Genomic DNA, 24,632 nt, shown 5'->3' on the forward strand with positions numbered 1-24,632 from the left:
GTAAGAGAGCAGTTTTGATTTGAGGAGGAGGGTCCTGCTTTTTCTGTGGCTGAAGATATTGTCCAGCACTAGCTATTATCAGGTCTTTCATAAGAGCCTCATGCATTCAGAATGGGGGAGAATTAAATAATCACACATGTTTTCCACATTCATTTGCTCCCTTCTTTCAAGGCTCAGCCACATTCTTAGCACACAGGTCATTCACATGTGTCTTTCTTGGCAAACTTTTCTACCAATTCCCTTCCAGCCTGCTCCACAATAACATCTCCCATGTTTCCTTCAATGGCTGTGTTGAACAGGATCCTGTGCATTTGAGCCTGCCTTGATTTGCAGGTCTGCTGCCCTATAATGACTGACAAACAGGCCACAGATTACTTCCATTTTATGACTTGAGTTTAGGGAAATTGAGCATCCTAATTAAGCACAGATGTAAGGTTAAAGTGTAGAACAATCTGGACTGGTTTTCATTTAAGTCTCTTTCTGATTCATTTGGTTCCATAAGAGAGAGTCACAATTAGAAAAAAATATTTTGTCAACGTTGAAAGACATGTGATGTAGAACTGATTGGATTAAATCTGAGTTCATGTGAATTTTGGCAAATTCAATTAGGAGAGGCCTTTGCAAGTACTCTGTGGAAAACCTCCAATGGCTTTGCAAAATGTATTTGGATTTTCCAGTCCATAACGCTGCATGTGTTGACAGCGCAGCATCTCTGCATAATGTGTGAGCATTACAAACAAGTTTCTCCACTTTGTGTGAACCATAAGGTCAGGCATAGTGCAAAACTGAAAACCCTGACTCATTTGAAGATTCCCAGAACGTGCAAAAGACCAGGTGAGGGTGGGGTCAGGGGTGCTGTGAGGGAAGACTGCAGTGAATGGCTTCAAACCACTTGTGGTAATACAGAAGTCATAAGCTAGATGGGAGCACTTTCTGAAGCAGAGGTGGATTTTTGTGCAATTATTTGTCTTGTGGATGAGACAAAAGGCCTTAATTTCTGGCTGCAATGTCTATGTGCCGTTGCCATGAAAAGTTTTAATATGTGATATCAAAATTTGTTAAGAAATGTATTTCGAGGTCTGAAGATGGTGGGTCTAGTCCTGCTAGGTTTTGACAGTTGTCTGTTTGCTCTTGGTTTTTATTCATAATCTTTTCATGAGGAAAATATTTGTGGAAGTACCTGTGTCAATCCAGATCTAACTTTTGTTTGGGGTAGCGGGAAGATTGACTAAGTTTTGTCCAACCCCCTTGTACTACTCAACCTTTCTTCTTCAAGCAGACAGAAATACCTCCCTGCTAGAGGTAGTAAGACTGAAAAGGTTCGCTTTTATTTTCTGACTTTGTTCAAGATAAAATCCAGCTCTAGCTTGCCCTACACTACACAGGAATGTGCACCAGTTTTAATGCTGGCAACATACCTTGTTGGTTTATATTATTTTTAATAATCCTTTTTTCTGCCTGTGCTGGCAAAACATGATCACCAGGACCCCTTTGGCTTGATAACCGTTCTGCACTAACCAGGCAAGTAGGAAAAGCCTTGTTTTCTAAAAACAGTTGTTTTCCTTCTCTTAGAAATATGATGTTTTGTTATTGATGCAAAATGAATTTGTCTTTCTGGAGTCTCTTTGTGTTCTCCAGTCAGACACTGGATAGCACTGCACATAAAAAACCAAACCAAAACAATAAAACCAGCACACTAAAATGGACCCCTGCTATACAGTCAAAATAGAAAGCAAGGAGAGGGCTTGGTGAAAGAACCACGAAACTAGTTGGCCGTTTCCCATCTCTCCCTGTGGTGAGGGACTGTCACATGTGCCTGAAGTCCCCTTTTGCTGTGGGTTTCTAAGAAGCCTCTAGCTGTGTTAGCTTTGCCTAAGCACTTGAACTGTTTTCAGAAGCTTTAGAAATACTCAGGGTTTTTTTGATTCAATTTACCAAGCTCCCTCTTTTTTTTCTTTTCCTTCTGTAAAATGTGGGGGGTGAAAAAGTCACTTCATGCTTTCCTGAAAACAAAGAAGGCAAAACCCCACTCCATGAAAGCCCTCCAAAATGAGCAGCCATTGTTGTGACAGAGCAGATATTTAGGCTGGAGCAGCTACAGCTGCAGAGCTAGCTTCTGGTTCAGCCATGTCCAGATCGATAGCTGAGGTTCCCAAGCAAGCTGGATCCCTTTGCAATGTTACATCACAGCTTCTTCAGTTTATGTCTTGCCTGCGCCCAGAGCCTCTCAAATCAAAGCTGTTTCACTTCTCTTTTTTGTTTGTTCTTGTATCTGGTAATTCTGCCAGCACAGAAGTTGTTTACTTTGACGCTTTTCACTGTAGCTCCCTTCTATGTATCTTCCAGTACTGGCTCCCAGCACTCAAATTTGTATGAAAACATGGCAATTAAGCTTGCTGATGTAGCTCATACTCTTGTTTTTATTGACAATTCTCCCTCACAGCACAGTTTTCTGGAGTAAACTCTGTGTTCCATTCAGTCACTAGGAATTTTGCCTTTTCCTTTCATGAAGACAAGATTTCCTCTGTCATCTTCTGATACTATCATGAATTTGCTCCCTTTTTTTATCTTTGCTTGCTCTGAAACTTGCTTCCTATATGCTTAAGTATGCTGTTTATATTTCTCACAGTGCCCTTCCCCTTAAATGCTCTTCTGTGATTGAAAATCTTTGTAGGGAAGTCCAGGGAAATTGTCTCTGGAGAACCTTAAAATAATACCTGCAATCTTCTGCAATCTGGTATACCACAAGGCAGAAGAGGAAATTACACTCAAATCTTTTGTACCATTAAAACTGACATGGAGATTAATTCTTCAGACTTAGGTGGAATTTGAGCTGGCTCTTCCACCTTTCTAAGTTTTAAACATGTAATTATGTCTCTATGGGGAGAACCTGGATAGATTTTGCATGACACAATTATTCTTCCCCTTGTCTGGCCATCATGAACAATAAGGCAAACTTTCTTGATACTTCTTTGGAAGGGTGTATGCAAATCCCATTAACAAATTAAATACTACGAGGAAAATCTTCTTGAAGCCTTGCTGTAGTTGTTGGGAAGCCAAGATGGGTCATATTGCAAACATGAAAGGAAAACAACTAAAACTGGTGATCTCTGTTTTGGAAAGAAACTCTTCCTTGGAGGTGGTTTGGAGGCATGTGGGAGTGTTTATTTGTATGGTATATGTGAATTATTTGGTTACATCTTACTGAACTGTGTAGTATTAAGTTAATTTTTATTGAAGTACTTTTTCAAATCCCCTGTAGCCAAACCAGTTCCTACTGGTATGGTCTTAGTATGTTATTGTTAACATAGAGCATAAAATGTTACCCTTTTTTTTCTCTCTCTCTCTTTTATTTTTTTTAATAGTACTGTTGTGGGATTCTGTACAATTAGCAAATGAGAGGCCACCGTTTGTCTCTTCTTGCCATTCAAGGAGATAGATTTTGAAGTTACTTGGGTAAAATAGCAGCCATGCTACAGCTTCCACAAAAATAGGTTTCTGCATCAGTTGCCTGGGATTTATGATCCTAACTTTTTTTGAGTTGATGGACTGCAGGACATCACTTCGGAAGCAGAGCTGCATCATGTAGGTGCACTGACAATATCTACTTTTCAGCTCCAACTTAAGCATGTAACTTTAAAACTTAGCATCATACAGATACCACTGACAAGGAGAAGTCTCTTCCAACCCAAAACATTCTCTGATTCCAATCTATGTTTCACTGAAATGGAGTCCCTGAAGCATAACTCTGTTAAGCAGTATGTGGGGTCACATCTAACTTAAGAACCCTTCCTCCACTCCCCTGGAAGCTATTACATGTCACTCTCTAAGTATCTCTCATCTCTCTGTGTCTTCCTTCACTGCAAGGAACATGGTTTTGAGGAAATGTGCCTTTCAGAGATGCTGAGACAGATACCTGTCCCACTTACATTGCTTTTGCATGAATATGAAGTCCACAAGCAAAATTTGTCCAAAGGAAGGATGTTATTTCAATTGTTTGGAAATAACAGAGTAAACAAAGCAACAACTCTTATTATCATAAACATGCCAAATCTGTGCCACAGCTGACATGGCAACAGTTTTCAACACATTCACTGTTGAATTTTTTTTTTTAAGAGGCTTGTTCACCCACTCGTGCAAAATCCAGCTTCTGGTCATGCATCCCCCAGCCTGTAGTGTGACTTGGTGCCATTCTGCCATACTAATTTCAAACTCATTAAGAAAAAACCCAAGTGACATATTACTCTGTGCACTGCATATGTATATGGAAGCAGCTAATAAAGTCCATGCTCGTGCCAGGCAAGAAGGGGAAATTTGAAGCCTTGTTAACACTTTTGAAATGAGAGAGAGAAAAATCTCAACTCTCCTGAAAGTGGCCTGGATTAACTAGTTTGGAGATGCATCAACCTTGTCAATTCCAGGAAACTGGTTAGAAATTTTCCATCTAAATCAGAACGGAAACATGAAATTGACAAACAGTTAGCAAATTATTCATGCCCAACCTTTGTTTTCCTGTAGTTCTCTTTCGACTTGCCTCATCTTATCTGGAATTACTGGATGTCTCTCCCGTGGACTTATTGGAAGCTTCTCTTATACTTTGCTTTTTGTCTAGAATTCTTGACAAATTTATGTACAATTTTGTGAGTTAATGCAAAAGTAAGCATTTATTGTATGGAGAATAAGTACTGAAAAACAATATTGTTTTATGTAAAAGCCATTCTGCTGTGGATACTGTATGTGCAATCTAATAAAGCTCTTAGGAACACATAAGAGAAATGTGAGGTCCTTCACTTTGGGGTGAATTTCCTGTATAAGACTATGAAACAATCTATTGTATACATCTCAGATTGAAAATAAAAGGTAGAAATTCATTGAAATAATCATAAAACTATTTTTCCTATACTAACTACAGCTGTGGGGCATGTTTCTATGGAAACAGTTTTCCTTATGTGCTTCTCTATAGCTAAAGGTCTCAAATGGACCTTCTGTCTACTCATTGCCTGTATAAACTGCAGATTCTGTACAATAATTTCTAACACAGATCAGCTGAATCTCCTGATATGTGTCAGAAAACATTATCAGGAGGCAAACACAAGTTATTGCAGGTTCCCATAAATTTATAGATAATCAGGTCCTTAGTGGCAAGTTGGCATCTTAAGTGTAAGGACTGTACTGAGGAGTTTTGATTAGAGGTCATTGTCCTACCCAAAGCCATAAAACACAGCAATGAATTCTGCAGCTTCATTTTTGCTGTACAAAGATTTATGTTGCTTTGATTTGAATAATTTATGCTGCATTCTGCATTCTAGATATCAGATGCTAAAAACAATTTGTTCTTTGTTGACATAAGTAACACACCTGCAAAACTGCTGATTAAACAAGCCATGCACCTTTAATATTTTCCTAACAGTAAACCACTTTTGTAGAGAAAGAAGGCATAAGTAAAGCTGATGTTCATTCAGCAATACCTGACAGTGCAAGCTAGCTGACAGATAAAGCCACACAGACTGTGAAACAGCTGTTACTGAAAAACACACAACAAATTACCTACCTTTTTAGATATCCTCAAATTATAAGTAGCTAGTCCACACTGTGCAAGCTCTCCTTGCATTGTTCACATTCAGAGACACTTAAAAGTATGTAAGTGCAATCATTTTGTATATGCACACATAGTATTCTGTGTATGAATTATGCAGAAGCAGTTAGGAACATCGCCCCTGGTATGCACAGGTGTTGGTCTTGGTTCAGTAGAAGGCAATAGGTACATTTATATTTATTATTACAACTGAAAGGGTTTGTTTTCAAACTGTTCATGCTATCATTGGCAGAGCATGTGGCACAGTCATGCACATGGTTACCAGAATAAAATTGTGTTATAGCTACTCCTAGTAAATTATGAAGATGGCAGGCAGTAACTTTTGTGTCCATGATACTGTATAGAAGAGTAAGACTCATTGTATCCTACTTCAAAGTTAAGCATGACTCTTGGAGAGATGCTTAGGATTCTTTTGGAGTTAGCAAAGAAGAACCTTAAGAAAGTGAAAATGCACTACGCCTCTGAGACATAGGTTGAGATTGATGAGATAAATGAAACAGGACAAATTCCCCCATCATCCCCAATGGTGTGGCCCCTTTATTCAGCAGAGATGAGGAAGCCCACAGCACCAGCTTTAACTGGACACCTAACATTTAGATGAGTAAACAGAAGTGTTATGTATGCAGTTCTACTTCTCCTTACCCAATACCTTCAATGTGACATTTTAAAATGTGATTAATTTATGCATTTAATTTAAAGTCAACTTCACTTTTCATCAGCTACATTCTTGGTTTACACTTTATGCTTCACACATGCTCAGTCAAAGCACACAGACAAGTCTAATACTTTATATAATGATTTCCTCTTTCTGGTTCCATTCCATGGCACAGTGTTTTGTGGACTTTTTCATGGGAGAATTTTAGACTTTGTGCTTTACATATAATAAGTAAGTGTACATCCTGCATAAATGTACTTGGGTCAAGCCACCTGGGCAGACACACTGAATTCAGTTAATGAGTGGCAGAAAGCAGTTGAGCAAGGAGGAGTGCAGTGTGTGCTAAAGCACAGCTCTGCCAGGTTTGGGGAACATCTGAGGACAATGTACTGGTTCAATACTACGGAGAAACTGTGTGTGCGGTCCACACACCCAGTCTCTGCTGCTGCCACTGAGTGTTATCAATCAGCCATTTGTTGGGAGGAAAAGTCCACACTGTAAAAATGACTACAGATTTCCTGAACTCACTGGTATTATGACTGTTTATACCAGGGCAGCATGTGCCCAGAATAACTGGGGGTTGCTATAACCATTTTGTGATCAGGTTGTGGCCTCCTGAAGGAATCTGTATGTGGAGTAATTCTGTTTATTTCTGTGGAATTTCATGACATCTTTTCCTGGGTACTCAAAAGAGGTGTTTTGCATGTTGAAAGCAGTTGCAAATGTGTGGAAGCTTTGTAAAAACACATTCAAGGAAATGTTGCAGAGTGAATAAGAGGCTGTGGAAAATATCAAACCAAGTGAGGGGAAACCTATGGAAGAAGAGGACCTTGAGAGAAAGTGAGTTTTGTTAGGACAGAAAGACCTAAATAAACAGATACATGCTTTGTTTGTGTTTTTGACTCACTACCAGACGCTCTTCAACCACTTCATTTATATCAGCCATCTAAGACCTCATACCAATGAAACATCTCAGAATCCCATTACAGGAAGGCTTTGCTGAATTTATTATTATTGTTATTGTTATTATTATTATTATTAAATTTTAAAATTGTATTTTATTTTTTATAATTAAGAGTTATTTACTGGTGAGTAATGTTATTCACCGTCAGGCTCAGGGGTTCATTACTCTTATCTCCAGATTGATTGGAGGAACTTGTGCAAAAGGCAGCTAATAAGGACATACAGCCTAAATCTAAAACATTTGCTACCCTGATTTGTTTGTTTGTTGGGGGAAGTGGGGGGTGGGAGGATATGTTGGTGTTTTGTGGGTTTTTTTTTCAATTTCTTTCCTTTTTTTCCTTTTCGTTAACATACTCATACATAACCAAGCCTACTGAAGCTATATTTAAGCCCCCTGCAACTGCTTGAGGTTACTCCTCTTCTCCCAACAGTCAAAATGAATCTCTGTTAAGGTTAAACATGAAGAAAATTAATAAGCTAGGAAAACTATATTAAAAAGAGTCCCTGGAGTTAAGCAGAGCAGTGTGAGCCAGAAACACCACTGGTTCATAGCCTTCTTTGTCCTTGACAAAAGAAAATTTTGCAGGAAAAGCTTCCAAATTTGAACATCAACATCTGTGGGTCCCTAAGCACCAAGAGCTTGCTCCTGGCCCTGGAGACTGAACTCACACTGATGATCTTAAATCTCCTCAGCTACTGAGCTAAGTCTCCGGGTTCCCGTTGCCTTTAACACCAGTGTTCCACTATCTGGTTACAATCCTACATTTCCCACTCAAGTGAAGAACTGTTCTGTTGAAAAGGTTTGTTTTCAACATTTACAAATGCTCTTTGCCACTATTGCTTTAGCATGCTTCATGCCAGAGTGCATTTAAGCTATCAGCATCTCTATCTCAGCTTACCCTTTGAATTATGTAAGAGTTGCAAGGGCTGCCTATCGTAATGTTTTCTTCATTAATCAGCCTTTTAATTTTGTAATATACTGCTGCTAGGGGTGAAGAAATGTCTGATTTCAGTTTAGCTTTCTCAGTAGCTATCTGCTTGCATACTTCAGTCAGTACTTTCCGTGGGATGCAGGAACCTGGATAAACTTCCCTTTAAAACCTCTGTTCCAAATGTCAGGTTTTTTGTTCCCCTCTCCATTTATTAAGGTAATGTACTGTTGCAGCCTTGCAGCAATGCTGTAGCAGAGCTCAAGCTGAGACCTGTAGGAAGGGAAGGTGATTTTATTTTACAGCAGAACTGTTCCGGCTGGCTCATGCCTCACACCCACCAACTCCCAAGCCCCAAAACTGGGTCCATACAGCCCAGCCAGCATTCCCAGCCAGATCGATTTCCTGACAGGCAGACAAGGGGCACTGCTTGGTGACTCCCCTTTACTTCTCTTGGGGGTTTAGACTGGTGTCATCTTCTGGTTCTGGATGTACCCCATTTTAGAAGTTGTCAGTGATGATCCTCTTTCCTCTCCTCTCTTCCTTTTTCCTTCCTATCCCACCTCTGACATCATTGGGATTTATTTTTTCACCTTCACCTCTTTTTCTGGATATTTTGAGGGTCCAGAACCATTGAACTCTCACCCTGGTTTTGGATCCCCTTTGTTTTCTAGAACTGAGAAGCTGCATGTAAATATGGAATGGCTACCATGACCTGCTAAAACATATAGTACTAAATGTAAAGTGCTAAAAATATATATCCCTTTGACCTTTTCATTACTTTGGTGCTCCCATGCTCAACCTTTTCCACTCATTCTACATTCAGACTGATTTTAATGTTTCTATTACGGATTTCTACACATTCAGAGTGATAGATATCTATAGGAGACCTTGGTGGTCCCCATGAGGGATTTCTACAGTTTTCTGGAGATCTATTCCTTCTTTGATCTTTTTAGTGGAGCTCTAAGCTTTGTATTACTCTCACAGAAATCTCTGCTTTGTTGTGCTGGGAGCAGCTGATACTCAATGAACCTCCTCTATTTCATCTTCTTTTTCCTTTGCACCCACTCTGACTGCTGAAGGCTTTTGAATGAGGGTTTGCTGCCCTATCAGTAACAAGGCTGGCAAATCTGTTGGCATGTTTTCGTGTCTCCAGTGAGGCTGCACATCCTTGATGACCACTTCTTTCTTCACAAAAGGAGACCTGAATATAGAAAGTATTTGGTATCAGTGGAAGAGCTATGGGTTTGTCCTAAAAGGTCTGCTTGCAATATTTTTTTCACTCTTCTCCACAGTTGTACCACCTTAATTGTATAAAACAAATAGCAATTATTAACACAACTGTGACTTTAGCATTGGCAAAGAGTTATGTTACATTGGCAAAGAGTATGTATAATTAATTTCTTGTTATTAAAATGTTTAACAGTCAGCTGTTACCATGTTATCTTTCCACAGGATTCAATTTCTCGCTTTTAAGGAGTTCAAAGTTACACTACACCCACCTTTCTTTGGAGAAAAGAAACTTCAGTCCTGACCATCATCCTCTGCGTACTTCATTCAGTGTAGTATTATTTTTTTACACAAGATACTGCTGCTGGGTGTCTCTGATCTCCGTTAGTATGAGGCATTGTTGTTCATTGCATTCAGACACGGCGAGTACAGTTGTAAAGAACACAGTGTCTGAAAAAAAAACAAAAATATTCTCACAGTTTTCTGAGGTGTAACAGATCTAGTATTCTATACTTCATGCAGAAACTCTGGGAAGACACCTCATCTCTGCAGCCAAGGACACAACAGAGGTAGCTCTACTAGCACAACAGGAGAATGCATCCTGGCTGTGTCTACATTAGCAAGTAGTAAATCCCAGCAGAAGCTGATCTCTAGAGCAAAATAGTGCTGGGAACACATCATCCATGTAATTTTGGGGGGGTTACTTTGATCTGTGTCTAGTCAGATTCTGGGGAATGTTCTCCCAGTACTGATTAGTGCACATCAGGTCAGCTCCTGGTGTATAGCTTCCAGAACTGGTCATCAGATTTATGTGACAAGTACACACCTGAGCTGAGCCAAAAGGTTTGTGTGAACAGACAGCTGTGCCCAGGTATGAGCTGGCTGTAACATCTTCTTCTGTGGGAGCAGGGAGGAGAAAGGGCGAGAGATTATGACTGGACGGAGGGGAGTCCTGTTTATATGGGCTACAGTAGGTACTTAATTTAAGTACTCATGTTATGAGGCTGATAACTATAGGCTTTCTATATGAAGGTATTATCTATTAGAGGGAGATTCAGAAAAAGTCCTGAAATCAGATGCTTTGAATAGATCTCTTAGAATCATAGAATCATAGAATCAAGAAGGCTGGAAGAGACCTCAAAGATCATCGAGTCCAACCTGTCACCCTACACCTCATGACTATCTAAACCATGGCACCAAGTGCCACGTCCAATCCCCTTTTGAACATCTCCAGGGATGGTGACTCCACCACCTCCCTGGGCAGCCCATTCCAATGGCCAACCACTCTCTCTGTGAAGAACTTTCTCCTCACCTCCAGCCTAAACCTCCCCTGGCGCAGCTTGAGACTGTGTCCTCTTGTTCTGGTGCTGGTTGCCTGGGAGAAGAGACCAACCCCCTCCTGGCTACAACCTCCCTTCAGGTAGTTGTAGACAGCCATGAGGTCACCCCTGAGCCTCCTCTTCTCCAGGCTAAACAGTCCCAGCTCCCTCAGCCTCTCTTGAGGGACTTGTCCCTACCCCTGGGTGAGGCAGTGAGACCAGCCTTACAAATTAAAAATGTAAGTGTAGTGGTACACTCAGCAGCATGGATGTCCATCCAGGCTCTGATCTTGAAACCCTAAATGTAAATGGGAGGACTGTCATGTGAATCTACCTGAAAATTAATTCCCAAGGTCAGGCCTTTGGAAACATCTAGTTAAGCAGGCAAGCAATTACAAAGTATTTCAAGTGTGGTGATGCATTTAAATTCATTTCTCAATGACAAGTGTTGAGCAGATCCACAAAGAGCATCTCACTCAGGAATGGGGTGTACTCTGCTACTCCACTTTTTGGGATTGGTGGTGATACTGGCAGTTTTCAAATTTTACATCAGATGTGCATCAGAAGTGTGGTTACCCACAAGTTGTGATTTTTAGGAACATATAGAAAAATACCTTATTATGTCACCTAGTCTAGATTTCTAGATAGACATGAGATCAGCTCTGCAACTGACCCATACAGCTGTGTATGTCATGTAATTCCTGGTGAAATGCTGATATTTTTTCCCCTGTACAATACACTTTGTTTAAAACTAGGGTTAGGTGTAGATTGAGGAGGCTATGCTACTTAAAATTTGTCAAAGTGTCTTTTTAACAAACTGAGAAACCATTGCTAATATTTTGTACATAGTTTTGCTTGGTAAATAAAATTCAGAATTTTCAGTAATAATTTTGGAAAGTCATTACTTTGTCATTCTTTATGTTGAAAATGGCTTCCAGTAGGAGATCTGAGTTTGACATCTCCTGTTCAACTTGGCAAGCAACAGAACCATGTGTAGTCACCTGGTTTGCATCCACACATCTAACTTTGGGATAGAAAAAAATGGTCACTGTTGAAAAATGTCTATTCAACCATTCCAGCCAAAAATCTTTCTTAAACTACAATTCTGAATCAGCAAATATACAATTTTTCCACCAAGGGGTCTGGTTTATTTAAAAATCACTTTAGAAATTTGAAGTGCTCACAATTTGTATTTGACTTTTTATAGAATCTGTCTATTATAAAAGGTTGTTGTACTTGAACACAAAGGATCTTAAGGCATAAGAGCGCTGCCTGGTAATGCACAAACAGACCACAAAGGGAGCTTTTTTCCCTCTCTCATTCACATTATGATTCTTTAAAGGACAATATCATTTTTATATCTCCTCCCTCAAGCAGCATGCAGTCTGTGTCCACAGAGACTAAATATTTGTCATGGGAAAACAGAAAAACAAAGCAGAAGAAATAAGCTAGTTTGAAAAATCATAAAAAGTAAGGGACAAAAAAATGCAAGATGTATAGCAGTTGTTAATAGTAAATTATTTTTTAAATTAATTGCATCTGTGTGCTTCTGGAAAAACAATCACATGAGCTATTACATCAAATTTTAAATAAGGAAAAGCATTCAGAACACTCCAATGCGTTTAACTTGCATATTCATAAAAAGTAGGGATTAGTCAGTCCCGAGTATTTACACATGTATTTGACTGCCCAGACTATAAACTTGGTAGTCCTTGATTCTTACTCTCTGCACATCTTCATGAGCACACAAAGTTAAAGCAAGCCTGAGCTAAGGAGTTAACCTGTGCTTTCAACAGCTGAGGTCTATGCTCACTCCACTCTTTCTGTGAGTGGGAAAGGAGGCAGCCTCTGGCAGAGGAACAGCAATAAACAGCTGGTGATAGTAACTTCTTAAACTGTTCCAGCTAACTCTGCCAGATTTAATCTAATCATATCCCTCTTCTGCTGTAATGGAAAAAAAAAAAACAAACCAACAATGCGTAATTACTTAAACCTACCCTCTTGAATGCAGTCTCTAATTTGAGGTGCCTCACCTTTTGGTGATTTAGGAGATATGTAGGACATGACTTTTTGAAGAGCACTTTACTTAACAACTTGTTAGGGTTGAAGACAACAGGAACTGACAACACACCAGTTTTAAATCTGGATATGTTGCCTCGAATTAGGGAGAGAACAGAGACAAACAAATGACTGGCCACTATTAAAGCCCAGGCTCTGCTCCTCCCAGCCACTCTGGTAAAGGATTTCTGCATCTTCATCACATAAGCACAAGGTCTACATCCTGTGCAGGTCCTGTCTTTCCTTGAAGCATCCCTTTAAATATCACAGGAACCCCTTTGCTGTTTAGTATTTCCATCTTCAGAATAGCAGTTATTTTTGGGCTACTGGTGATTCAGATGAATCTGACAAGTAGAACAGGTGAGATGGGTCAGTTTGATGGACAGCAGTGATTATTAATTATTTTTTCCATGTAATCTGGTAAGACCTTTTTTGCTGAGAGGCAGAGACTCCACAGAGATGCTGTGAAGATATTTTCCTGCATTTGGCTCATGAGAACAAGATGTGACGAGCTGTGTGGCCAAAGGCAGGAAAAAAAAGAGAGAGAACCTGTTGAAGTTATTATCTGTATTACGGAAAATGCCTAAGGATCCCAAGCAACAGGAAACTGCCAAGCAGTAGACACAACAAAAGCAGAAGCAATGCTCTAAACTTTATAGACTGCGTAGATAAGGCACATAAAAGAAGAGAAGACAAAAGGTTCTCTTTGATTCCCATCTTGCAGGTGAGAAACTGAGGCAGAGAAAGGTTGAAAACTGACTTACTCAACAGTACACAGGAAATCCCTGGCAAAATCATAGGTCACAAATCCTGGATATTCCAGACCTTCAGCAGCATCATCACCAAAGCCTTTTTTTGTACTCAGACTCCTCTTCTAGCTTTCACTGACGGTTTGTATCTGCATCAAGATTTTAACGTTACTGCAGAGCTGGCCTCCTTATTTCCATTTTTCTGTACAAAATTTTATATATATAACACTATATATTGTGCTTGATGCCACACCTTAGATCAAAGTGTGCCTCCTTTCAAAGACAAGCTGTTAAACTTCAGACAGGTTTGGCTGACCCTTCTCCTTCCCCAGCATGACCTTCCTGAATACTTGATTGAGTCATGGGAAGGACAGTGATGGCTCAGGGATAGGCCATGATGACCTCTGCTTAATGCTAACAAGTTTTATTCTCTGTGAACGCAGCAAGGATTCATTAGCGCAGGAAGGATCCAAAAATATATAGGATGAAGAAAATTAGGCAAATTAAAGATGCACTCAATTTTGCCTCCTCTAAAAAGGATTCCCAAAGGACCACAGTCTGTTTAAGTAGTTTAAAAAGCTGTGGTGTCTACAGGCAGTGTACTTAACTTCTCCCTTCCCCCTTGCACTTTTAGCACCTAGCTCCTTGTCTTTTTGTAGTTGTCAGAAGGGTTTGTGCAAGTTGGTTTTTTTCCCTTACAGCCCAACTCAGGCTCTTTGCACATTTTCCTGAGAGCTTTGGCCCTCATCCCTGGGTTCTCCTTCATGAGCATCTGACCAGTCCTTACCAAACCATAGTGATGCAGGTGCAGCAAGTTGCTTTTTGGGTCACCCAAGTCTGGAAAGGCACTCAGGATCTCCAAAGCCTGTCATATCACTCTAGTTGCTCTTTAATGTGGAAAGCAGGAGCATCCCACCATAGTAATCAATTGATGCTCTCCTTGAGCACAGTCCATATGAGGGTTTCCTCGGAACCTCCCTGCAGCAGGCAGGAGAACGACTGAGATCTGATAATCTTCTAATTAATAACACGGAGTTAGTGAATAACTCATGCTTTACAAATAAGTCAGCGCATGGAGGTCTCAAGACCCCAGTGTATCCAAAGGAAGCCAGAGAGAAACTAATTGACATCTGTGGGGGCTACAAGGTCTGTTGGCTAGCCTTGCAGCTCTCCACAGCTGCTCTTGTGTACCCAGAGGAGCTAAGGGGAGGCTGCAGGCAGCCAATTTTTAAACAAAACCAGAAACCTCCGTAGCCTCGTCAATGAGTGAATATTTGCTCACATGAATGTGCATTGAGAGGTGTAAACGGGAGCACATGGTGTGATTTGGGTGCACAGCAGCCTAAGTCCTGCTTATTTAGCAACATTGAGGACAGAATTCACCTCTTTGAGGAAAAATGAGTGAATAAACACTCTCCTCCCTGGCAGTGACTCCTACCCTCTGCCCCAAAAGGAGCAGCATTACTATGTTATAAAACCTTTTACTTCCCACAACTTTTCCTCACTCAGCATTAAATGAGGACCCAGTGCAGCAAAAGGATCTGCAGATGTCAGCCCCAGGCCTCCATTTCCTTGGGGCTGATATTTGGAGACCAAACTATTTCTGAAGTCTATGACCTTACTACCAAGCACCTGAGACTCTGTGGGCAAACCACTGATAGTGCACTTCTTGCCACAGAGGTAGTGGGAAAGTACAACTGAGGTAGAAAAGTAATATCCACTGGGAAAATAAACTGCAAAGTCCCTCAAGTTTGGGGAAAGGAGGGAAAATATTCTACTTTCTGCTTCTGCTGCTAGCAGCCCTACTAGTGCAGCAGCCCCACTGGTGCTGAAGGGTGGCTCCATGACTTCTCAGGTGTCCCAGACATCACCTTCCACAGCTTGAGCATCTTCTGTAGAGGTTTCTTGGAGGCCAGCACCAAGCTAGGGCCCTCTGCATCACACAGGCTCTAGGGCTGACAGTTCCCCTAAGCTAGGCAAAGGCCATGAGTAACCTGCAGCCCTGACTCCTGGCCTGCACCACTGCTTTCTTTACAGCACAAGCAGAAGTAAGGTGACTTAAACCAGTAATTTCAAAACTTGGAGATTTCACATGGCAAACACAGGGAACTTTTGAAATTGCTGTAAAATACATGGCAGAGTTTCAGTTTTCCTTATGTTTCTCAGTCTAGTCAAGTGTAGTTTTCAAGCATTTCTAAATCCAATTCATCTACAGAATGTCTGTGTGCTTGTGGGTAATTAGCTTGGAAGATCTCTTTGTTGCCTCAGCCTGGCTCTGTATAATGCACTCTGGTGAGTTGGAGAATTTAGTTCACTTAGAATGGGGTCATATTAGAAAGAAGCTTGCAATCCTTAAATTGTCTCTGTTATTGGAGAAAATAAACTCTGCTCCTTCAAATTCTATTTACAGAGGCACAACACAAGCCCCTGTCAGTGTGTCATGACCTGCCATGTATGGTAGGTGCTCCCCAGGGTTGTGTCCTGTCCCATTCACAGGCAGTTCCCTGTGTTAACTGATGCCAAGGGTGAAGTACAGGCACAGTATAAGGGAAAACCACAATGATGGGATGTTCTGGGAGTAATGAAACACTAGGGAAATTAAGAGCGGGATGTATGTATCTGAGAGAGGTTTCAGTGTGCAGTTCTAGGGCTGAGCATACCAAATGAAGTTTGTAGTGTCACTTATCCCATTGGTTTTCCCCTGGCAGAGTGTAGCATTCTGGCTACTTCCACTCTTTATTTTGATTGCTAAAAATGGGGCAGCTGAACTCAGGCAAACTGAGAATGTCTCATCTGGGTGAATATCCCTCCCACTGATGGGTGTGCTGATGTTGTTTCACCCCATAGAAAGTTGAAGATGGTTGCGGGAGGGGGGAGGCGGGGGTGGGGGGAGAGGAGGGGGTGGAAGACAATGTTGTGGGACTGGTACCCCAGGGAGCACTGCTGGCTGCACTCCCCTCGTCTGCCTTCCAGGGGGCTATCCCACTGAGTGGGGAAGTAGGAGAGCTTTCTCACTGATACTCACATATAAAGCCAGTAACCCCCTCTTTCCCAGAGAGGGGAAGGAAGAAAGGGCAGAGGAAGGAGGAAGGAGCAGAGGGCAGGCTCACACACACACACCATGTTATTCTCATCACCTTAGAGCCTCATTCAGTCAGGGGTTTAAAAGCACATCAGACTGCACCACTCACTTGCTTCTACCTAGAGCTACTGTTCCCGGGCTTCCCACCTCCCCAAGTCTCACCTACAATAATCCCTATCATAAGCACCTCTGCATAGCCCTCCTCTGTATAACACGGGGGTAAGCCTTGCTTGCTGCCAGTGGTAGAATGTCTCCATTGTGGCCCCGTGCAAGAGCTGTATATAATCTTTCTCTGCCAATATATGTCTTCATGACCTGCCCCCCCCCCTCCCCCTCCTGAAAATAAAACGACTATTCTTTTCTGGTTTAAGTAGATTTCATGCAATAAAAAACATTTTATTGCTTCCAGTAATTGGTATTTAATTTGCAAGCCTTTACAACTTGCAAAGAACAGACTGCTTTAGCCAGGGAGCTGGTATGTGTGTGCACTTTGTGGATTTTATTCCACTGGCACTTGCTTAGTTGACTGGTGTAAAACGATACAATTATGGTTTTGCAATCAGAAAGGCTGCAGATAAAGACCTGGAGAGACATTATAAGGTCCTGGGTCCAATTTGAAGCAGCAGGCAAGACAATATAATTTTAGGGGGCTCTGCCAGCCTCAGACATCAAAACTTGACTCCTGTTAAGTGTTTTCCATTTTACTGTCAAAATATCAAAGGCTGTTATTTAAGCCCGGAGTCTCTTAAAGTTGACTTTCTTTCTCTCTCCTTCTCCCTCACCTCTTTTTTCCTTTTAACTACCCCGATAAACGCGAGGCAAGGTAACCTGTGAAATGCTAGCCCCTCTCGCTCCCCACCTCGCTGCACAGAGATGCTGAAGCTCATCGCAGCCCTTAATCCCTTTTTGAGGTGAAATCTCGCTCAATTCCTTTCGACGGCAGCTGGGCGGGGGCTGCAGGGGCGGGAAGGGACTGGGATCTACCCGTCGAGGGCCGCCGCGGCCGGAGGTGACTGCCGAGGCCGGGACCAGCTCAGCTGGGACCCGACGGGACGCGGCTGCACCTTTCTTCGGGGAAACGCCGCTGCGGCACCCACTGATTTCCCCCTCGGTGGGTCGAGGCAAAACTAGGCAGCAGGGGCTGGCCGGAACAGCTCCCTGACCCGCATCCTGGACGGGTGGGGACCGGGTCTGCGAGTGGAGGGGCCCGCCCTGCGCCTCTCCTGCCGTTCCTGCCGCTCCTGCAAACCTGCCGTTCATACAGCGTCAAGGCCCGGCAAGGCGCGAAAGCGGCCCCAGGCAGGGCAGTGTCCCGCCCCATCTGACATGGGAGCACCGAGGACCTGCGGAAGCCCTTGGCCGGTGCCGTTGAGCTTCGCCAGATTTCGGAGAGCGGGGGGACGACCACGAGGCTCGTTTATATGTGCGTGTCCGTGTCTGTGCGTATCCGTGTCTGTGCACGCCCGCCTATGTGCACGGATCTGCCTGTGCTGTGTGAGTGCCCATTAGGGTACTCACCGCCGGGAGATGCCAGCACGAGCTCCAAACACACCTTTTAAAACCACGCGTGTCGCTGCCACCCTATTCTAAATGTGCGGTCAGAGAGGAGTTCCCCCCGCGGCGACGGAGCACGTGTCAGCTGGGGAGTCAGCAGCTCCCACCGGTACTCTTCAACGACCCGGAGAAGAAGAGAGGGGAGCGGGGTCCGGCATCCAACAGGAGCCACCGAGACTCCCCTCTAGCCGCGACTCTGGGCTCCGAAAGAAACAGGCGATGTTCCTGAGTTGTACCTCATTCATGTTTTAAAATATAAGTATATGCCAGAGTTTCCGATTGTAATAAACCCGCAACCGAATTACTCCTTCCATTGAATATTAAATTATTATCTTATTTAAGTTTCCTCTAATGTTTCAAAAAGTTCATTCTGCTACCGGGAAAAGGAGAGAAGAGATAGCTGTGCCCTTGAATAAATAAATAAATAAATAAATAAATAAATAAATAAATAAATAAACTGTCTTCTGTAGGAAAGAGGTTAATATACTCAATTATTTTCTGAAAAAGATCATAACATCTGGAAATTGATATCAAATGGTGTACAATCCCTGAGAGACGATAAACTTCCACTGTATAATATTTCCACTAGAAATCTTAATAATCCCATAAATCTTCCATGTGAATTGGGAAAATGTAACAGTTCATTGAAATACTCATTGGGAAATAACTGAAAAAATGTAATAGTTCACTGAAATATTCGTGGGGTTTTTTCTTTCTTTGGTGCTGTTGCTAACTCTGTGCATGTGTGTAAATATTCGTACTTCGTTTTAAAGACATTCACGGAATATTCCCTTGAGCGCTGCATACCATAAAAGAAAAATATGCCCTTTTGACTTATTAATCATTATTACAGAGTTCAGAATCGCAGCGTCCCTCACACATTACTGGAGGACGCAAACAATTCTATGCGTGTATTTTGTTTTGCTAAAATCAGTACAAACTGTACAGCTCGGAACTTTTCCCCTTCTTTTTCTGCATTTTTTTCTGATAAACTCCTCCGGTTCTGGTCGAGTTATCCGAGGCGACTGAAGTCAAGGGGGCTACTCGCCCATGATGTTCACCCACTAAATTATGATTAATTACACACAAAGGTAATTGCTTACTGTAATTCACCACGTGAATGTTTAATTTTGCAGAAGTAAAAGTAGATCAGGAGTTGAACGTGTCTAGTCTCCCTGTAATGAATATACGAGTAATTAATGTGGTTGGAAAGAGGCAGCTTTAAAAAAGTAAATAAAACTGTGATCTAGAAGAGACGTTGTGCGCTTTTGCATGTGCCTCTATGTATAAGAGAGGAGAAAGTTTGTGTGGGGCTTTTTTATTATTGAATTAATGTATCCCTTTGGTTACGTTGCTCGAAGTCGGAATAAAGACAATTAAGCCCTTAGCATTTCTGTCACACTCCATTAATTACTGTAGTCTCTCCTGTCCCGACCGCTTCGTAACATATTCATCAGGTACGATAGCCGTCCAGCAGCCTCGGCTGGGGAAACAGGCTTTTGTTAGTTTAAAATATAGCCTTTCAAACGTTCTTTATTTTACTTTTCAGGCAAGATTGTTTTCCTCTCTTTAAAAATGTTTTTCTAAAAATAAAACTCAACGTAAATGTTTGAAGATTAGATTTGCGGGGAAACAGTTTAATTTTCACCATATGTTGCCACAGAGGCTTGTAGATTCAAAGAAGAAAAAAAAATCATCTCCCTACTGAAGCTTAAAAAAAAATTAAATAAATTTAACATATAAATGTATTCTTCTCAATGCGTTTTCCTCCTGTGGGCCATTTTATGGCTCACAAATAAATCTTTAAGATTGTAAAGAGAGAAGGGGGAAAAAAAGGGAAAAAAAGTGCCCTGCTGACGGAAAAGCACGTCCTGCCATGATAATGTCTTTTATTAATATTATAGATGTGTAGAGTGTTGGATGGATCAATCATATCCATTCACAATCAGGATTAACAGAGCCTATTTTAATGAAAATCTATTAGTCTCTCACTTGAGACACGGATGTTGCTTAAATCAATAAACAGCATAAAAGAGAATACGACTCAGGTTTCTAAATTAAAAAAAAAAAATCCCATCTATGAAATGTGTTAAGACGTCTGTAAAATCCTGAAACCCTCGATCGATACTTATAAATATTTAATGTTTGGATTGTTGTTGGTTTTTTTGGGTTTTTTTTTTGTTTTGTTTTTTTGTTTTTTTGGTGGGGGGTGTGTGTGTGTGTGTGTGTGTGTTTTTAAACACAAATTGAAAACCATTAACACTGCATCCATTCTTATTATTAAAACAAATTGTCCTTGGAATTATGTGTTGTGGAAATGGAGCCAGATTGAAAGGGCATCCTCTGAAATATGTTTACTCGCTTTCATGTAAACCAATAAAAATCTGCAGAAGTATGTAGCGTGAGCAGAAAGGTTTGATGTACAATGTCCATGATTACAGTCGCTGAATTAATCACGAGGGGGGGAGAGGGTGGGAGGGAGGGAGGGAGGAAGGAAGACGGAGAGAGAGGACTGAGTTATCTATTCAAAATCTCGCTCTTCGGGTCAGCGCTTTGTACAATGTGGATTAAACTGATGATTTTTCTGTTTGCTTATTTGCCCCACTTCGTGCGTGAGGAGGGAAGAGAAAATCAGTTTCTCCCTACGTCACACCATGAGTCAACGCACAAATGTAAACTCCTTTTATAAATATGAAATCCAATACTTTGCCTTGGAAATGCTTAAAGCTAATGTGACACTTAAACTCATTCATAATTATTCCTGTCGTTTTACTCGGAGAAATACCGCAACGGGCAAGAGGTCCCTTTGAAAGAGGAATTAAATCAAAACCTCCACGTGTATTGATACCACGCTAAATAAATGCTCTTCGGCGATACTGGGTGCAGGACCGTTCCCTGGAAGGGCCACATTCTCTATTCGCAAATGTCCTATCGCATTCCTGCCAAGCTCACTCCCGGCCTTCGCACCCCTCACCCCCTTGCTCCGCAGACCCCAGCCCGCCCCCACGCCACCTCCTGCCCCGGCAGCCGGGGAGGTGGGGGCCCGGGGGTAGTCTTTAAAGGACACTCAGCTACATAGGGCCATCGGTGGGGCAAGCGAGGAGAGGATAAAGAAAAGGGCGGGTGTGTGGAATGAGCGGGACCCACTTTTGGTCAAATTAAGATGCTTAGCAGGGCAGAGCCCTCCTGTCTGGTGCCCCGGGGCGATGGCGAGTGGGTATTTGGAGGGTACAGGGCTCTGCAGGCGACCCAGCAGGTCGTGCTGCCAAGGGCCGACTGATAGCCGGTCCTCCAAGGGACTAAAGGCACTGGGAAGTCCGGGAGATCCGGGTCGCGTTTGCCTCGGCAAAAGGTTGCTCGGGGTGCTGAGCTGATTAGCATCAGCAACTCTGAGGAGTGCTGATCACTTCTTAGTTTTGAGACAGGATCCCAGGACTCTGTGCCTGCAAGGAAACTGGGTCTGGAAGGAATCTCCTTCCCACCTTCCCTCCCTCCTCCCCAAGCCTTGATCAGGAGCAGCAGTAAGCACAATTCCCCTCTGAACCCACAGCCAAACTTTGTGGCGGGGTCAAAAGTGTCCCCCACTTTTGTCCATTACCTTCCCCTACGTGCCCACAGCCCCTAGGTGGGCTGAGGAGGTTGGCGGGGAGAGCATGGCAGGGACAAACGGGGTCTCTCCCCACCTCCGCTCCCCACCGCCCCATTGGGACGGGCCGGGCTTGTCATCCCCTGCAAAACTTCGCGCTGCACCGGGGCGCTCTGACAGGCCCTGAGCTGCTCCCGCGGGGCTTCCCGGGCCCCCCGCGCTCTCCGCCGCCTTCCCCGCAGGGTTTCACGGCGTGGGGCCGGCCCCCGGATCCCCGGGGAGGGTGGCCACTTGCACCGTTTCTTTTCTTTCTTTTTTTTTTTTTTTTTTTTTATTATGGTTATTCCCCCCACTTTTTTTTTTTTTTTTCCCACCACACCACACCCACACCCCCTTTCCCTTTCCGGTGCTTTGTTTCGCTTTTCGCTTTGGGAGCGAGTCTGAGGCAAGTTTCCCCCGCTTCTGCAGGGCTCCCCGCCGGCGGCCTCACCGCTGTCGTCGAGCGAGCCGCGGATTGCTGCGCTATTTGTGCGCCCGGTGGCTGCCCCAAGCCGAGCTGCGCGCCGCGGGCGGCGGGAGCCTAGAGGAGGGGGGTAAATGGCTTTCCCACCGGCCGCCTCCGCGCTGCAGGGAAGTGCGGAGGGAGGGATAAGAAGAGCGAGGAGACATCAGGACTTTTTAGTTCTGTCTTAGGGAGTCTGGATTTGTCCCTGTCCTCGGTGCAGGAGCCCCGGCAGCTGCAGCGGGGAATCTCCGGGAGAAGCGTGGGCTGCAGGCGTGGGGCTGGGCTCAGGGGGGAGCAACGGGGAGGAGAGCGGAACGAAGGCGAGGGGGCGGAAAGGGGGGGGATCCGGAGGACGGCATGTAAACTCTGGCAGCTCGGGGAAGCCGAAGAGTACCGTGCCACAGCGGGGCCGGGGAAGCGGAGAGGGAAGCAGAGTTAGTAAATATTTATCCTTATTTGCTGTTTGCTGCGAGGGTGGCAGGCACGGGGAGGGAAGGGATCGATGACGGTCAAGCGGGTCTGGGGAAAGTTTCCTCGGCAGCGGCTGAGCTCCGGCGCAGGGCGGCGGAGCCTCTCCCCTGAGGAAAAGTGTGCCGGTGTCCACACGTGGATCTGTGACACCCTCGCACCGCTCCACCAGCGTGTGAGACAACCCACAACGAGCCCTGACACAGGCTGACTGTGTAGGAGAGGCACAAGCAGCGTGTCGTGCCAGGATCTTCTCTTAGCCATCTGTTACTTCCACGTCTATCGTTTTCCTTTATTATTTACGTGGTGCTGTGTGATATACATTAGAGCTTGGAATTTGATTGGCGTTTGTGATGACAAGACCTGTTTGTTAAGTTGTAAGGGCTTCCTCGGCTCCCTCACTCGTTAAATGAACTCTGGAGGAAGGATGCCACCGAGACACAACAATATTATAAATGTCAGGGATATCCGCAGTGCCGAGATCAAATGATCAGTCCTTGTCCCCTAGATAATAATTTTAAATTCACACAGGGCGAGACTGATTTTTTTTAAAAGCCCTTTATTAATTGCTTCCTCGATTATTATTTTTCCCCTCCTCCTACGGAGGTGTTAACTCTGGTGCTGGGGGCACCTTTGGATTAATTAAAAATATTTCTAGCGTTTTAATATTCTGGCAATTTTCAGAGCAGTGCAACGGTTCCCCGGAAAAGAAACAATGGCCCCTTGCTCCAGCAAGGAGCCTCCTTTGGTCACAATTCAGAGCAGAGGGTGGCGTGGTGATGGGGTCTGATTATCTCGAATTCGAGGCAGTGCGAAGGACGTGAAAAGCCAAACGACCAGAAGACGAAATTCCTCCAAATACCGAATAACCTTTCGTGTTAAAGCCCAAGGAGAGGAGGTAACAATAAATAACTGGAAAGTCCTCTCCGCTAAGGATCAAACGGGGTGGAGAGGCGCTAGAAATGCCGGCGCCGTTATCCGGAGATGAATTTCAGGCAGCTATTCAAGCACACGGGATAATAATTATTCCTGGAGTTCCCCCCAAATAACAGCCTACCAAGAACAAGGTGGGGAAGTTATTGCCAGTACTATCTCAAGTCCGGCAGGATACGTTTCGTTAAATTTAAAAAAAAAAAAAAAGAAAAAAAAATGACGATTTGACGATTTAGTTCTCTATTTGCCGTGTACAAAATCTAGCGTTAACAAATTACCTCTCTGCTGCACGCAGCAGGATAGCTCTACATCCAAAGAGATATTTTGTATTTTAATCTTCCCCAACAGTCTCTTCAGACGACATAATAACAGTAAACAAGAAAATAGATCCTGCAACATTTACGCGCACCTGGAGAGCCCCTCTACCTATGGATAACACTCCCTCCCCAGCTAAGCAACTCCTTCCAAATCCTCCAAACACACCGACACGAATCTCCGAGACACCTCTCAACTTGTTTAAGTGCAACACACGTCCCGCTCCGCGCGCCCACCCACCCGCCAGAACAGGCAACACGTTTAACGCCAGCATTTTCGGTTCTCCGATTATTTTGACTATTTACTTAAGCGAAATTATCTAAATAGCAAATCAGGTAGAATTTCCAATGATTACAACAAATGCACATCTCCAGATTTTTATTCATTACCTTTCTTTATTGAACATTCATTTTCTTTTCCTCTTGACAGCGATACATTTAACTGAAGGAGCACAGTTATTTGATTAGCTAGGTCCGTTTTCACTCACAGTGTTGCCACGCACAGGATGTCCTTACAATCAATTAAGTCTTCCTCGTCTTTCATTTCTGCAACCCGTTTACAGAATGCAGATACCTATTTTCATGTTTTCCTCTTTCCTCCCCCCTCTCTTTTATTCCTCTCTCTTCCTCTCTCTCTCTCCCTCTCTTTCACTGTTGCCTCTTTGCCTCCCTAAATCAAGGTGCAAAGATG

This window comes from Indicator indicator, chromosome 1, assembly GCF_027791375.1.
Source record: "Indicator indicator isolate 239-I01 chromosome 1, UM_Iind_1.1, whole genome shotgun sequence".
In the NCBI taxonomy this organism is placed as follows: Eukaryota; Metazoa; Chordata; class Aves; order Piciformes; family Indicatoridae; genus Indicator; species Indicator indicator.